At 40.7% G+C, this 16986-nt stretch overlaps 9 non-coding genes across 9 annotated transcripts; all 9 read left to right on the forward strand.

The window, feature by feature from the left end:
• Positions 1 to 1093: 1093 nt before the first annotated feature.
• trnar-ucu (transfer RNA arginine (anticodon UCU)) lies at positions 1094 to 1166 on the forward strand. The gene has a single exon. It is a non-coding gene; the product is annotated as a tRNA-Arg (tRNA).
• Positions 1167 to 4141: 2975 nt separating this feature from the next.
• trnar-ucu (transfer RNA arginine (anticodon UCU)) lies at positions 4142 to 4214 on the forward strand. The gene has a single exon. It is a non-coding gene; the product is annotated as a tRNA-Arg (tRNA).
• Positions 4215 to 6155: 1941 nt separating this feature from the next.
• Positions 6156 to 6228, forward strand: trnar-ucu (transfer RNA arginine (anticodon UCU)). The gene has a single exon. It is a non-coding gene; the product is annotated as a tRNA-Arg (tRNA).
• Positions 6229 to 9212: 2984 nt separating this feature from the next.
• On the forward strand, positions 9213 to 9285 carry trnar-ucu (transfer RNA arginine (anticodon UCU)). The gene has a single exon. It is a non-coding gene; the product is annotated as a tRNA-Arg (tRNA).
• Positions 9286 to 11143: 1858 nt separating this feature from the next.
• On the forward strand, positions 11144 to 11216 carry trnar-ucu (transfer RNA arginine (anticodon UCU)). Its single transcript has one exon. It is a non-coding gene; the product is annotated as a tRNA-Arg (tRNA).
• A 568-nt stretch (positions 11217 to 11784) lies between these two features.
• trnar-ucu (transfer RNA arginine (anticodon UCU)) lies at positions 11785 to 11857 on the forward strand. Its single transcript has one exon. It is a non-coding gene; the product is annotated as a tRNA-Arg (tRNA).
• Positions 11858 to 15037: 3180 nt separating this feature from the next.
• trnar-ucu (transfer RNA arginine (anticodon UCU)) lies at positions 15038 to 15110 on the forward strand. Its single transcript has one exon. It is a non-coding gene; the product is annotated as a tRNA-Arg (tRNA).
• A 252-nt stretch (positions 15111 to 15362) lies between these two features.
• trnar-ucu (transfer RNA arginine (anticodon UCU)) lies at positions 15363 to 15435 on the forward strand. Its single transcript has one exon. It is a non-coding gene; the product is annotated as a tRNA-Arg (tRNA).
• Positions 15436 to 16370: 935 nt separating this feature from the next.
• On the forward strand, positions 16371 to 16443 carry trnar-ucu (transfer RNA arginine (anticodon UCU)). The gene has a single exon. It is a non-coding gene; the product is annotated as a tRNA-Arg (tRNA).
• Positions 16444 to 16986: the final 543 nt, after the last annotated feature.

A 16986-nucleotide genomic window follows, 5' to 3' on the forward strand; every position in this document is an offset into this window, starting at 1 on the left:
ACGTGTACGATCGGTCGAAACCACTCTCTGCTATCCAGTTCTTTTAACCTCTTAAGTCGACCCTCTACTTTTTGAACATTCTGTTAAAAATCGCGCAACATTTCAGCGCCCTGCTACTCATGCCAGGAATATAGTATATGCATTTGCTTAGTCTGTGTGGATAGAAAACACTCAGACGTTTAAAAAACTGGTTAAATCACTGCTGTGGCTTTACCAGAAAGGCATTTACATCGAAAAGCACAGGAAAAACTGATCACTGAAAATGGGAAAATATATCCATGCGCTACTTGATCCCATTGATAAACGTGAACCACAATTAATTGACTGAGGTTGCAGTACCTACAGCTTCCACACGGTGTCTAGAGTCTTGTCATTTCCCTTCGAGTTTTTTCTTGGTCAAACACATGCAGGACACCGTATCTAATCCGGTCTAGGACCGGATATTTTCGTTGAGTTTCTAGCCGGACATTTTTCCAGACGGACAGCTAATGATCTTTACATCGCCTCCTGATGAATTTTATCGCTTATTAACGTTTACTAATACCTAAAGTTGCATTACAAACGTATTTCGAAGTGTTTTGTGAAAGTTTATCGTCGACTTTTTGAATTTTAAAAAATGACGTTACGTTTTGAAACAATGTTTTTTTCGTTTATCACACAGTCTACATATAACGATATCTAGGCTTTATATGGACCGATTTAATGGAAATAAAGACCCAAATAGTGTTTATGGGACATCTAGGAGTGCCAACAAAGAAGATGGTGAAAGGTAATGAATGTTTTCTATTTTATTGTGCGGTTTGTGTAACGCCGAAATGCTAATTATTTTGTTTATGTCCCCTGTGGGTCTTTTGGGGTGTTGCATGCTATCAGATAATAGCTTCTCATGCTTTCGCCGAAAAGCATTTTAAAAATCTGACTTGTTGCCTGGATTCACAACGAGTGTAGCTTTAATTCGATACCCTGCATGTGTATTTTAATGAACTTTTGAGTTTTAACTAATACTATTAGCATTTAGCGTAGTGCATTTGCATTTCCAGAGCTCTAGTTGGGACGCAAGCGTCCCGAGTAGAAGCAACAGGTTAAAGCAAGTGCCCCAGTGGCCTAATGGATAAGGCACTGGCCTTCTAAGCCAGGGATTGTGGGTTCGAGTCCCATCTGGGGTGGATGAATGCAAAGTCTTATGGAGGAAGAGAGATCAGCACATAACACAGAGTTTGATGGATTGAAGCTTTCCCATTCAAATTTTAGAAATTAAGATTTAACAGGGATAAAAAAGGATAATTTCATGGGCATGTCTCTGTACCCTCCGAAATGCTTTTTTTTTTTTACAACTGCTTCTATCAGTTCGTATAGGTCAAGCTGATCACACATTTCCACAGTGACTTAAGACACTGACCGCCTAATCCATTTATTGTGAGTTCAAGTATTTTATTGGGGTACCTGAAAGTGGAGGGATGAAGTGGAAGAGTGCAGGGCAGTTAACCAAGTGATTTAGGGATCGAAACCATCCTCTGCTATCCAGTTTGCTTTTAGCAATGAAGTGCAAACAGAAGAGAAGAGCTGGGCACATAACACAGAGGTTGATGGATCGAAGCTATCCAATTCTACTTTTAGAAATGAAGTGTAAACAGGGAATTTTTTTTAAATTGGAGAATTTCATGTGCATGTCTCAGTGCCCTCCGTGATTCTTTTTTTATTAATGCTTCTATCAATCCATATAGGTCATGCTGATCACAGAGTGCCACAGTGGCTTAAGACTCTGATCTCCTAATCCATGTATTGTGAATTCAAGTATTGTTTTGGGGTACCTGAAAGTGGAGTGATGTAGTGGAAGTGTGCCTGGCGGTTAACCCAGTGATTTATGGATTGAAACCATCCTCTGCTATTCAGTTTGCTTTTAGCAATGAAGTGCAAACAGAAATATTAAACCATCATTTCATGGGCATGTCTCAGTGCCCTCCATGATTATTTTTTGACTGCTTCTGTCAGTTTGTACAGGTCATGCTGATTACAGAAGCGAAGCGGAAGCTTGATGTCAACTTTAACCACTTGTACAATCAGTCGAAACCACTCTCTGCTATCCATTTTTATTAAAGCAAGTGCCCCAGTGGCCTAATGGATAAGGCCTTCTAAGTCAGGGATTGTGGGTTCGAGTCCCATCTGGGGTGGATGAATGCAAGTTCCCATGGAGGAAGAGATATCAGCACATAACACAGAGTTTGATGGGTTGAAGCTTTCCTATTAAATTTTTAGAAATGAAGATTTAACAGGGATAAAAAGGAGAATTTCATGGGCATGTCTCTGTGCCCTCCGAATTGCATTTTTTTTACAACTGCTTCTATCAGTTCGTATAGGTCATGCTGATCACGCATTTACACAGTGACTTAAGACACTGACCGCCTAATCCATTTATTGTGAGTTCAAGTATTCTATTGGGGTACCTGAAAGTGGAGGGATGAAGTGGAAGAGTGCAGGGCAGTTAACCAAGTGATTTAGGGATCGAAACCATCCTCTGCTATCCAGTTTGCTTTTAGCAATGAAGTGCAAACAGAAAAGAAGAGCTGGGCACATAACACAGAGGTTGATGGATCGAAGCTATCCAATTCTACTTTTAGAAATGAAGTGTAAACAGGGATTTTTTTTAAATTGGAGAATTTCATGTGCATGTCTCTGTGCCCTCCGTGATTCTTTTTTTATTACTGCTTCTATCAATCCATATAGGTCATGCTGATCACAGAGTGCCACAGTGGCTTAAGACACTGATCTCCTATTCCATGTGTTGTGAATTCAAGTATTGTTTTGGGGTACCTGAAAGTGGAGTGATGTAGTGGAAGTGTGCCTGGCAGTTAACCCAGTGATTTATGGATCGAAACCATCCTCTGCTATTCAGTTTGCTGTTAGCAATGAAGTGCAAACAGAAATATTAAACCATAATTTCACGGGCATGTCTCAGTGCCCTCCGTGATTATTTTTTGACAGCTTCTGTCAGTTTGTACAGGTCATGCTGATTACAGAAGCGAAGCGGAAGCGTGATGTCTACTTTAACCACGTGTACGATCGGTCGAAACCACTCTCTGCTATCCAGTTCTTTTAACCTCTTAAGTCGACCCTCTACTTTTTTGAACATTCTGTTAAAAATCGCGCAACATTTCAGCGCCCTGCTACTTATGCCAGGAATATAGTATATGCATTTGCTTAGTCTGTGTGGATAGAAAACACTCAGACGTTTAAAAACTGGTTAAATCACTGCTGTGGCTTTACCAGAACGGCATTTACATCGAAAAGCACAGGAAAAACTGATCACTGAAAATGGGAAAATATATCCATGCGCTACTTGATCCCATTGATAAACGTGAACCACAATTAATTGACTGAGGTTGCAGTACCTACAGCTTCCACACGGTGTCTAGAGTCTTGTCATTTCCCTTCGAGTTGTTTCTTGGTCAAACACATGCAGGACACCGTATCTAATCCGGTCTAGGACCGGATATTTTCGTTGAGTTTCTAGCCGGACATTTTTCCAGACGGACAGCTAATGATCTTTACATCGCCTCCTGATGAATTTTATCGCTTATTAACGTTTACTAATACCTAAAGTTGCATTACAAACGTATTTGAAGTGTTTTGTGAACGTTTATCGTCGACTTTTTGAATTTTAAAAAATGACGTTACGTTTTGAAACAATGTTTTTTCGTTTATCACACAGTCTACATATAACGATATCTAGGCTTTATATGGACCGATTTAATCGAAATAAAGACCCAAATAGTGTTTATGGGACATCTAGGAGTGCCAACAAAGAAGATGGTGAAAGGTAATGAATGTTTTCTATTTTATTGTGCGGTTTGTGTAACGCCGAAATGCTAATTATTTTGTTTACGTCCCCTGTGGGTCTTTTGGGGTGTTGCATGCTATCAGATAATAGCTTCTCATGCTTTCGCCGAAAAGCATTTTAAAAATCTGACTCGTTGCCTGGATTCACAACGAGTGTAGCTTTAATTCGATACCCTGCATGTGTATTTTAATGAACTTTTGAGTTTTAACTAATACTATTAGCATTTAGCGTAGCGCATTTGCATTTCCAGAGCTCTAGTTGGGACGCAAGCGTCCCGAGTAGAAGCAACAGGTTAAAGCAAGTGCCCCAGTGGCCTAATGGATAAGGCACTGGCCTTCTAAGCCAGGGATTGTGGGTTCGAGTCCCATCTGGGGTGGATGAATGCAAAGTCTTATGGAGGAAGAGAGATCAGCACATAACACAGAGTTTGATGGATTGAAGCTTTCCCATTCAAATTTTAGAAATTAAGATTTAACAGGGATAAAAAAGGATAATTTCATGGGCATGTCTCTGTACCCTCCGAAATGCTTTTTTTTTTTACAACTGCTTCTATCAGTTCGTATAGGTCATGCTGATCACACATTTCCACAGTGACTTAAGACACTGACCGCCTAATCCATTTATTGTGAGTTCAAGTATTTTATTGGGGTACCTGAAAGTGGAGGGATGAAGTGGAAGAGTGCAGGGCAGTTAACCAAGTGATTTAGGGATCGAAACCATCCTCTGCTATCCAGTTTGCTTTTAGCAATGAAGTGCAAACAGAAGAGAAGAGCTGGGCACATAACACAGAGGTTGATGGATCGAAGCTATCCAATTCTACTTTTAGAAATGAAGTGTAAACAGGGAATTTTTTTTAAATTGGAGAATTTCATGTGCATGTCTCTGTGCCCTCCGTGATTATTTTTTTATTAATGCTTCTATCAATCCATATAGGTCATGCTGATCACAGAGTGCCACAGTGGCTTAAGACTCTGATCTCCTAATCCATGTATTGTGAATTCAAGTATTGTTTTGGGGTACCTGAAAGTGGAGTGATGTAGTGGAAGTGTGCCTGGCGGTTAACCCAGTGATTTATGGATTGAAACCATCCTCTGCTATTCAGTTTGCTTTTAGCAATGAAGTGCAAACAGAAATATTAAACCATCATTTCATGGGCATGTCTCAGTGCCCTCCATGATTATTTTTTGACTGCTTCTGTCAGTTTGTACAGGTCATGCTGATTACAGAAGCGAAGCGGAAGCTTGATGTCAACTTTAACCACTTGTACAATCATTCGAAACCACTCTCTGCTATCCATTTTTATTAAAGCAAGTGCCCCAGTGGCCTAATGGATAAGGCCTTCTAAGCCAGAGATTGTGGGTTCGAGTCCCATCTGGGGTGGATGAATGCAAGTTCCCATGGAGGAAGAGATATCAGCACATAACACAGAGTTTGATGGGTTGAAGCTTTCCTATTAAATTTTTAGAAATGAAGATTTAACAGGGATAAAAAAGGAGAATTTCATGGGCATGTCTCTGTGCCCTCCGAAATGCATTTTCTTTTTACAACTGCTTCTATCAGTTCGTATAGGTCATGCTGATCACACATTTCCACAGTGACTTAAGACACTGACCGCCTAATCCATATATTGTGAATTCAAGTATTATTTTGGGATACCTGAAAGTGGAGGGATGATGTGGAAGTGTGCAGGGCAGTTAACCAAGTTATTTAGGGATCGAAACCATCCTCTGCTATCAAGTTAGCTTTTAGCAATGAAGTGCAAACAGAAGAGAAGAGCTGGGCACATAACACAGAGGTTGATGGATCGAAGCTATCCAATTCTACTTTTAGAAATGAAGTGTAAACAGGGATTTTTTTTTTAAATTGGAGAATTTCATGTGAATGTCTCTGTGCCCTCCGTGAATCTTTTTTTATTACTGCTTCTATCAATCCATATAGGTCATGCTGATCACAGAGTGCCACAGTGGCTTAAGACACTGATCTCCTAATCCATGTATTGTGAATTCAAGTATTGTTTTGGGGTACCTGAAAGTGGAGTGATGTAGTGGAAGTGTGCCTGGCAGTTAACCCAGTGATTTATGGATTGAAACCATCCTCTGCTATTCAGTTTGCTTTTAGCAATGAAGTGCAAACAGAAATATTAAACCATAATTTCATGGGCATGTCTCAGTGCCCTCCGTGATTATTTTTTGACTGCTTCTGTCAGTTTGTACAGGTCATGCTGATTACAGAAGCGAAGAGGAAGAGTGATGTCTACTTTAACCACTTGTACAATCGGTCGAAACCACTCTCTACTATCCAGTTGTGAAAAGCAAGTGCCCCAGTGGCCTAATGGATAAGGCACTGGCCTTCTAAGCCAGGGATTGTGGGTTCGAGTCCCATCTGGGGTGGATGAATGCAAATTCCCATGGAGGAAGAGAGATCAGCACATAACACAGAGTTTGATGGATTGAAGCTTTCCGTATTCAATTTTTAGAAATGAAGATTTAACAGGGATAAAAAGGAGAATTTCATGGGCATGTCTCTGTGCCCTCCGAAATGCATTTTCTTTTTACAACTGCTTCTATCAGTTCGTATAGGTCATGCTGATCACACATTTCCACAGTGACTTAAGACACTGACCGCCTAATCCATTTATTGTGAGTTCAAGTATTGTATTGGGGTTCCTGAAAGTGGAGGGATGAAGTGGAAGAGTGCAGGGCAGTTAACCAAGTGATTTAGGGATCGAAACCATCCTCTGCTATCCAGTTTGCTTTTAGCAATGAAGTGCAAACAGAAGAGAAGAGCTGGGCACATAACACAGAGGTTGATGGATCGAAGCTATCCAATTCTACTTTTAGAAATGAAGTGTAAACAGGGATTTTTTTTTAAATTGGAGAATTTCATGTGCATGTCTCTGTGCCCTCCGTGATTCTTTTTTTATTACTGCTTCTATCAATCCATATAGGTCATGCTGATCACAGAGTGCCACAGTGGCTTAAGACACTGATCTCCTATTCCATGTATTGTGAATTCAAGTATTGTTTTGGGGTACCTGAAAGTGGAGTGATGTAGTGGAAGTGTGCCTGGCAGTTAACCCAGTGATTTATGGATCGAAACCATCCTCTGCTATTCAGTTTGCTGTTAGCAAAGAAGTGCAAACAGAAATATTAAACCATAATTTCACGGGCATGTCTCAGTGCCCTCCGTGATTATTTTTTGACAGCTTCTGTCAGTTTGTACAGGTCATGCTGATTACAGAAGCGAAGCGGAAGCGTGATGTCTACTTTAACCACGTGTACGATCGGTCGAAACCACTCTCTGCTATCCAGTTCTTTTAACCTCTTAAGTCGACCCTCTACGTTTTTGAACATTCTGTAAAAAATCGCGCAACATTTCAGCGCCCTGCTACTCATGCCAGGAATATAGTATATGCATTTGCTTAGTCTGTGTGGATAGAAAACACTCAGACGTTTAAAAAACTGGTTAAATCACTGCTGTGGCTTTACCAGAACGGCATTTACATCGAAAAGCACAGGAAAAACTGATCACTGAAAATGGGAAAATATATCCATGCGCTAATTGATCCCATTGATAAACGTGAACCACAATTAATTGACTGAGGTTGCAGTACCTACAGCTTCCACACGGTGTCTAGAGTCTTGTCATTTCCCTTCGAGTTTTTTCTTGGTCAAACACATGCAGGACACCGTATCTAATCCGGTCTAGGACCGGATATTTTCGTTGAGTTTCTAGCCGGACATTTTTCCAGACGGACAGCTAATGATCTTTACATCGCCTCCTGATGAATTTTATCGCTTATTAACGTTTACTAATACCTAAAGTTGCATTACAAACGTATTTCGAAGTGTTTTGTGAAAGTTTATCGTCGACTTTTTGAATTTTAAAAAATGACGTTACGTTTTGAAACAATGTTTTTTTCGTTTATCACACAGTCTACATATAACGATATCTAGGCTTTATATGGACCGATTTAATCGAAATAAAGACCCAAATAGTGTTTATGGGACATCTAGGAGTGCCAACAAAGAAGATGGTGAAAGGTAATGAATGTTTTCTATTTTATTGTGCGGTTTGTGTAACGCCGAAATGCTAATTATTTTGTTTACGTCCCCTGTGGGTCTTTTGGGGTGTTGCATGCTATCAGATAATAGCTTCTCATGCTTTCGCCGAAAAGCATTTTAAAAATCTGACTTGTTGCCTGGATTCACAATGAGTGTAGCTTTAATTCGATACCCTGCATGTGTATTTTAATGAACTTTTGAGTTTTAACTAATACTATTAGCATTTAGCGTAGGGCATTTGCATTTCCAGAGCTCTAGTTGGGACGCAAGAGTCCCGAGTAGAAGCAACAGGTTAAAGCAAGTGTCCCAGTGGCCTAATGGATAAGGCACTGGCCTTCTAAGCCAGGGATTGTGGGTTCGAGTCCCATCTGGCGTGGATGAATGCAAATTCCTATGGAGGAAGAGAGATCAGCACATAACACAGAGGTTAATGGATTGAAGCTTTCCCATTCAAATTTTAGAAATGAAGATTTAACAGGGATAAAAAAGGAGAATTTCATGGGCATGTCTCTGTGCCCTCCGAAATGCATTTTCTTTTTACAACTGCTTCTATCAGTTCGTATAGGTCATGCTGATCACACATTTCCACAGTGACTTAAGACACTGACCGCCTAATCCATTTATTGTGAGTTCAAGTATTGTATTGGGGTTCCTGAAAGTGGAGGGATGAAGTGGAAGAGTGCAGGGCAGTTAACCAAGTTATTTAGGGATCGAAACCATCCTCTGCTATCCAGTTAGCTTTTAGCAATGAAGTGCAAACAGAAGAGAAGAGCTGGGCACATAACACAGAGGTTGATGGATCGAAGCTATCCAATTCTACTTTTAGAAATGAAGTGTAAACAGGGATTTTTTTTTAAATGGGAGAATTTCATGTGCATGTCTCTGTGCCCTCCGTGATTCTTTTTTTATTACTGCTTCTATCAATCCATATAGGTCATGCTGATCACAGAGTGCCACAGTGGCTTAAGACACTGATCTCCTAATCCATGTATTGTGAATTCAAGTATTGTTTTGGGGTACCTGAAAGTGGAGTGATGTAGTGGAAGTGTGCCTGGCAGTTAACCCAGTGATTTATGGATTGAAACCATCCTCTGCTATTCAGTTTGCTTTTAGCAATGAAGTGCAAACAGAAATATTAAACCATAATTTCATGGGCATGTCTCAGTGCCCCCGTGATTATTTTTGACTGCTTCTGTCAGTTTGTACAGGTCATGCTGATTACAGAAGCGAAGCGGAAGAGTGATGTCTACTTTAACCACTTGTACAATCGGTCGAAACCACTCTCTACTATCCAGTTCTGAAAAGCAAGTGCCCCAGTGGCCTAATGGATAAGGCACTGGCCTTCTAAGCCAGGGATTGTGGGTTCGAGTCCCATCTGGGGTGGATGAATGCAAGTTCCCATGGAGGAAGAGATATCAGCACATAACACAGAGTTTGATGATTGAAGCTTTCCTATTAAATTTTTAGAAATTAATATTTAACAGGGATAAAAAGGAGAATTTCATGGGCATGTCTCTGTGCCCTCCGAAATGCATTTTTTTTTTTACAACTGCTTCTATCAGTTCGTATAGGTCATGCTGATCACACATTTCCACAGTGACTTAAGACACTGACCGCCTAATCCATTTAATGTGAGTTCAAGTATTGTATTGGGGTACCTGAAAGTGTAGGGATGAAGTGGAAGAGTGCAGGGCAGTTAACCAAGTGATTTAGGGATTGAAACCAGCCTCTGCTATCCAGTTTGCTTTTAGCAATGAAGTGCAAACAGAAGAGAAGAGCTGGGCACATAACACAGAGGTTGATGGATCGAAGCTATCCAATTCTATTTTTAGAAATGAAGTGTAAACAGGGATTTTTTTTTAAATTGGAGAATTTCATGTGCATGTCTCTGTGCCCTCCGTGATTCTTTTTTTATTACTGCTTCTATCAATCCATATAGGTCATGCTGATCACAGAGTGCCACAGTGGCTTGAGACACTGATCTCCTAATCCATGTATTGTGAATTCAAGTATTGTTTTGGGGTACCTGAAAGTGGAGTGATGTATTGGAAGTGTGCCTGGCAGTTAACCCAGTGATTTATGGATCGAAACCATCCTCTGCTATTCAGTTTGCTTTTAGCAATGAAGTGCAAACAGAAATATTAAACCATAATTTCACGGGTATGTCTCAGTGCCCTCCGTGATTATTTTTTGACTGCTTCTGTCAGTTTGTACAGGTCATGCTGATTACAGAAGCGAAGCGGAAGCGTGATGTCTACTTTAACCACGTGTACGATCAGTCGAAACCACTCTCTGCTATCCAGTTCTTTTATAGCAAGTGCCCCAGTGGCCTATTGGATAAAGCACTTCCCTTCTAAGCCAGGGATTGTGGGTTCGAGTCCCATCTGGGGTGCATTAATAGAACTTCCTATTGAGGAAGAGCGATCAGCACATAACACAGAGTTTGATGGATTGAAGCTTTCCGATTCTATTTTTAGAAATGAAGATTTAACAGGGATAAAGAAGGAGAATTTCATGGGCATGTCCCTGTGCCCTCCGAATTGCTATTTTTTTTACAACTGCTTCTATCAGTTCGTATAGCTCATGCTGATCACATATTTCCACAGTGACTTAAGACACTGACCGCCTAATCCATTTAATGTGAGTTCAAGTATTGTATTGGGGTACCTGAAAGTGTAGGGATGAAGTGGAAGAGTGCAGGGCAGTTAACCAAGTGATTTAGGGATTGAAACCAGCCTCTGCTATCCAGTTTGCTTTTAGCAATGAAGTGCAAACAGAAGAGAAGAGCTGGGCACATAACACAGAGGTTGATGGATCGAAGCTATCCAATTCTACTTTTAGAAATGAAGTGTAAACAGGGATTTTTTTTAAAATTGGATAATTTCATGTGCATGTCTCTGTGCCCTCCGTGATTCTTTTTTTATTACTGCTTCTATCAATCCATATAGGTCATGCTGATCACAGAGTGCCACAGTGGCTTAAGACACTGATCTCCTATTCCATGTATTGTGAATTCAAGTATTGTTTTGGGGTACCTGAAAGTGGAGTGATGTAGTGGAAGTGTGCCTGGCAGTTAACCCAGTGATGTCTCAGTGCCCTCCGTGATTATTTTTTGACTGCTTCTGTCAGTTTGTACAGGTCATGCTGATTACAGAAGCGAAGCGGAAGCGTGATGTCTACTTTAACCACGTGTACGATCGGTCTAAACCACTCTCTGCTATCCAGTTCTTTTATAGAAAGTGCCCCAGTGGCCTAATGGATAAAGCACTGGCCTTCTAAGCCAGGGATTGTGGGTTCGAGTCCCATCTGGGGTGGATCAGTAGAACTTCCTATGGAGGAAGAGCGATCAGCACATAACACAGAGTTTGATGGATTGAAGCTTTCCTATTAAATTTTTAGAAATGAAGAAGTAACAGGGATAAAAAAGGAGAATTTCATGGGCATGTCTCTGTCCCCTCCGAAATGCATTTTCTTTTTACAACTGCTTCTATCAGTTCGTATAGGTCATGCTGATCACACATTTCCACAGTGACTTAAGACACTGACCGCCTAATCCATGTATTGTGAATTCAAGTATTGTTTTGGGGTACCTGAAAGTGGAGTGATGTAGTGGAAGTGTGCCTGGCAGTTAACCCAGTGATTTATGGATCGAAACCATCCTCTGCTATTCAGTTTGCTTTTAGCAATGAAGTGCAAACAGAAATATTAAACCATAATTTCATGTGCATGTCTCAGTGCCCTCCGTGATTATTTTTTGACTGCTTCTGTCAGTTTGTACAGGTCATGCTGATTACAGAAGCGAAGCGGAAGAGTGATGTCTACTTTAACCACTTGTACAATCGGTCGAAACCACTCTCTACTATCCAGTTCTGAAAAGCAAGTGCCCCAGTGGCCTAATGGATAAGGCACTGGCCTTCTAAGCCAGGGATTGTGGGTTCGAGTCCCATCTGGGGTGGATGAATGCAAGTTCCCATGGAGGAAGAGATATCAGCACATAACACAGAGTTTGATGGGTCGAAGCTTTCCTATAAAATTTTTAGAAATGAAGATTTAACAGGGATAAAAAAGGAGAATTTCATGGGCATGTCTCTGTGCCCTCCGAAATGCATTTTCTTTTACAACTGCTTCTATCAGTTCGTATAGGTCATGCTGATCACACATTTCCACAGTGACTTAAGACACTGACCGCCTAATCCATGTATTGTGAATTCAAGTATTGTTTTGGGGTACCTGAAAGTGGAGGGATGAAGTGGAAGTGTGCAGGGCAGTTAACCAAGTTATTTAGGGATCGAAACCATCCTCTGCCAATCAGTTTGCTGTTAGCAATGAAGTGCAAACAGAAATATTAAACCATAATTTCACGGGCATGTCTCAGTGCCCTCCGTGATTATTTTTGACAGCTTCTGTCAGTTTGTACAGGTCATGCTGATTACAGAAGCGAAGCGGAAGCGTGATGTCTACTTTAACCACGTGTACGATCGGTCGAAACCACTCTCTGCTATCCAGTTCTTTTAACCTCTTAACCTCTTCAGTCGACCCTCTACTTTTTTGAACATTTTGTTAAAAATCGCGCAACATTTCAGCGCCCTGCTACTCATGCCAGGAATATAGTACGTTCATATGGTTAGAATGTGCGTATAGGAAACCCTCGGAAGTTTTTAAAACTGGTTAAATCACGACTGTGGCTATTACATAACGTGCGTTACATCGGAAAGCGCAGGAAAACCTGATCACAGAAAATGGAAATAAATATCCTTGCGCCACTACCGCATTTGTTAACAGTGAGCCGAATTAGATAAGACCGAGCATTCAACTCCCACAGCATCCCCATGTTGTCGAGTATCTTGTGAATTTAATCATCTTTGATTCTTGGTTGAACCGAAAGAGGGGCACCGCTTACCTCCGGTCTCCGCCCAGATCATTCCGGAAGAGCTCTCTCCTGAAATTTTTTCCAAGACGACAGCTAATGATATCTACATCGCCTACGGATGACTTTTATCGCATATTAACGTTTACTAATACCTAAAGTAGCATTACAAACGTATTTCGAAGTGTTTTGTGAAAGTTTATCGTCTACTTTTTGAATTTTAAAAAATGACGTTACGTTGTGAAATCGCTGTTTTTTTCGTTTATCACACAGTCTACATATAACGATATCTTGGCTTTATATGGCCCGATTTAATCGAAATAAAGACCCAATAGTGTTTATGGGACATCTAGGAGTGCCAACAAAGAAGATGGTGAAAGGTAATGACTGTTTTCTATTTTATTGTGCGGTTTGTGTAACGCCGAAATGCTAATTATTTTGTTTACGTCCCCTGCTGTGCTTTTCTGTTGTAGTGTATTGGTGCATGCTATCAGATAATAGCTTCTCATGCTGTCGCCGAAAAGCATTTTAAAAATCTGACTTGTTGCCTGGATTCACAACGAGTGTAGCTTTAATTTGATACCCTGCATGTGTATTTTAATGAACTTTTGAGTTTTAACTAATACTATTAGCATTTAGCGTAGCACATTTGCATTTCCAGAGCTCTAGTTGGGACGCAAGCGTCCCAGGTAGAGGCAAGAGGTTAAGTCGACCCTCTACTTTTTTGAACATTCTGTTAAAAATCGCGCAACATTTCAGTGCCCTGCTACTCATGCCAGGAATATAGTATATGCATTTGCTTAGTCTGTGTGGATAGAAAACACTCAGACGTTTAAAAAACTGGTTAAATCTTTTTTTATTAATGCTTCTATCAATCCATATAGGTCATGCTGATCACAGAGTGCCACAGTGGCTTAAGACTCTGATCTCCTAATCCATGTATTGTGAATTCAAGTATTGTTTTGGGGTACCTGAAAGTGGAGTGATGTAGTGGAAGTGTGCCTGGCGGTTAACCCAGTGATTTATGGATTGAAACCATCCTCTGCTATTCAGTTTGCTTTTAGCAATGAAGTGCAAACAGAAATATTAAACCATCATTTCATGGGCATGTCTCAGTGCCCTCCATGATTATTTTTTGACTGCTTCTGTCAGTTTGTACAGGTCATGCTGATTACAGAAGCGAAGCGGAAGCTTGATGTCAACTTTAACCACTTGTACAATCAGTCGAAACCACTCTCTGCTATCCATTTTTATTAAAGCAAGTGCCCCAGTGGCCTAATGGATAAGGCCTTCTAAGTCAGGGATTGTGGGTTCGAGTCCCATCTGGGGTGGATGAATGCAAGTTCCCATGGAGGAAGAGATATCAGCACATAACACAGAGTTTGATGGGTTGAAGCTTTCCTATTAAATTTTTAGAAATGAAGATTTAACAGGGATAAAAAAGGAGAATTTCATGGGCATGTCTCTGTGCCCTCCGAATTGCATTTTCTTTTTACAACTGCTTCTATCAGTTCGTATAGGTCATGCTGATCACGCATTTACACAGTGACTTAAGACACTGACCGCCTAATCCATTTATTGTGAGTTCAAGTATTCTATTGGGGTACCTGAAAGTGGAGGGATGAAGTGGAAGAGTGCAGGGCAGTTAACCAAGTGATTTAGGGATCGAAACCATCCTCTGCTATCCAGTTTGCTTTTAGCAATGAAGTGCAAACAGAAAAGAAGAGCTGGGCACATAACACAGAGGTTGATGGATCGAAGCTATCCAATTCTACTTTTAGAAATGAAGTGTAAACAGGGATTTTTTTTTAAATTGGAGAATTTCATGTGCATGTCTCTGTGCCCTCCGTGATTCTTTTTTTATTACTGCTTCTATCAATCCATATAGGTCATGCTGATCACAGAGTGCCACAGTGGCTTAAGACACTGATCTCCTAATCCATGTATTGTGAATTCAAGTATTGTTTTGGGGGACCTGAAAGTGGAGTGATGTAGTGGAAGTGTGCCTTGCAGTTAACCCAGTGATTTATGGATCGAAACCATCCTCTGCTATTCAGTTTGCGTTTAGCAATGAAGTGCAAACAGAAATATTAAACCATAATTTCATGGGCATGTCTCAGTGCCCTCCGTGATTATTTTTTGACTGCTTCTGTCAGTTTGTACAGGTCATGCTGATTACAGAAGTGAAGCTGAAGCGTGATGTCTTCTTTAACCACGTGTACGATCAGTCGAAACCACTCTCTGCTATCCAGTTCTTTTAAAGCAAGTGCCCCAGTGGCCTAATGGATAAGGCACTGGCCTTCTAAGCCAGGTATTGTGGGTTCGAGTCCCATCTGGGGTGGATGAATGCAAATTCTTATGGAGGAAGAGAGATCAGCACATAACACAGAGTTTGATGGATTGAAGCTTTCCCATTCAAACTTTAGAAATGAATATTTAACAGGGATAAAAAAGGATAATTTCATGGGCGTGTCTCTGTACCCTCCGAAATGCTTTTTTTTTTTTTTACAACTGCTTCTATCAGTTCGTATAGCTCATGCTGATCACACATTTCCACAGTGACATAAGACACTGACTGCCTAATCCATTTAGTACCCCAGTGGCCTAATGGATAAGGCTCTGGCCTTCTAAGCCAGGGATTGTGGGTTCGAGTCCCATTTGGGGTGGATGAATTCAAATTCCTGTGGATGAAGAGAGAGCCGCATATATCACAGAGTTTGATGGGTTGAAGCTTTCCGATTCAATTTTTAGAAATGAAGATTTAACAGGGCTAAAAAAGGAGAATTTCATGGGCATGTCTCTGTGCCCTCCGAAATGCATTTTTTTTTACAACTGCTTCTATCAGTTCGTATAGGTCATGCTGATCACACATTTCCACAGTGACTTAAGACACTGACCGCCTAATCCATTTATTGTGAGTACAGGTATTGTATTGGGGTACCTGAAAGTGGAGGGATGAAGTGGAAGAGTGCAGGGCAGTTAACCAAGTGATTTAGGGATCGAAAGCATCCTCTGCTATCCAGTTTGCTTTTAGCAATGAAGTGGAAACAGAAGAGAAGAGCTGGGCACATAACAAACAGGTTGATGGATCGAAGCTATCCAATTCTACTTTTAGAAATGAAGTGTAAACAGGGATTTTTTTTTAAATTGGAGAATTTCATGTGCATGTCTCTGTGCCCTCCGTGATTCTTTTTTATTACTGCTTCTATCAATCCATATAGGTCATGCTGATCACAGAGTGCCACAGTGGCTTAAGACACTGATCTCCTAATCCATGTATTGTGAATTCAAGTATTGTTTTGGGGTACCTGAAAGTGGAGTGATGTAGTGGAAGTGTGCCTGGCAGTTAACCCAGTGATTTACGGATCGAAACCATCCTCTGCTATTCAGTTTGCTTTTTGCAATGAAGTGCAAACAGAAATATTAAACCATAATTTCATGGGCATGTCTCAGTGCCCTCCGTGATTATTTTTTGACTGCTTCTGTCAGTTTGTACAGGTCATGCTGATTACAGAAGCGAAGCGGAAGCGTGATGTCTACTTTAACCACGTGTAGAATCGGTCGAAAACACTCTCTGCTATTCAGTTCTTTTAAAGCAAGTGCCCCAGTGGCCTAATGGATAAGGCACTGGCCTTCTAAGCCAGGGATTGTGGGTTCAAGTCCCATCTGGGGTGAATGAATGCAAATTCCTATCGAGGAAGAGAGATCAGCACTTAACAAAGAGTTTGATGGATTGAAGCTTTCCGATTCAAATTTTAAAAATGAAGATTTAACAGGGATAAAAAGGAGAATTTCATGGGCATGTCTCTGTGCCCTCCGAAATGCTTCGTTTTTTTACAACTGCTTCTATCAGTTCGTATAGGTCATGCTGATCACACATTTCCACAGTGACTTAACCTCTTCCCTCTACTCGGGACGCTTGCGTCCCAACTAGAGCTCTGGAAATGCAAATGCGCTACGCTAAATGCTAATAGTATTAGTTAAAACTCAAAAGTTCATTAAAATACACATGCAGGGTATCGAATTAAAGCTACACTCGTTGTGAATCCAGGCAACAAGTCAGATTTTTAAAATGCTTTTCGGCGAAAGCATGAGAAGCTATTATCTGATAGCATGCACCAATACACTACAACACAAAAGCACAGCAGGGGACATAAGCAAAATAATTAGCATTTCGGCGTTACACAAACCGCACAATAAAATAGAAAACAGTCATC

The sequence above is a fragment of the Oncorhynchus nerka genome, unplaced genomic scaffold (assembly GCF_034236695.1).
Source record: "Oncorhynchus nerka isolate Pitt River unplaced genomic scaffold, Oner_Uvic_2.0 unplaced_scaffold_1441, whole genome shotgun sequence".
Taxonomy (NCBI): domain Eukaryota; kingdom Metazoa; phylum Chordata; class Actinopteri; order Salmoniformes; family Salmonidae; genus Oncorhynchus; species Oncorhynchus nerka.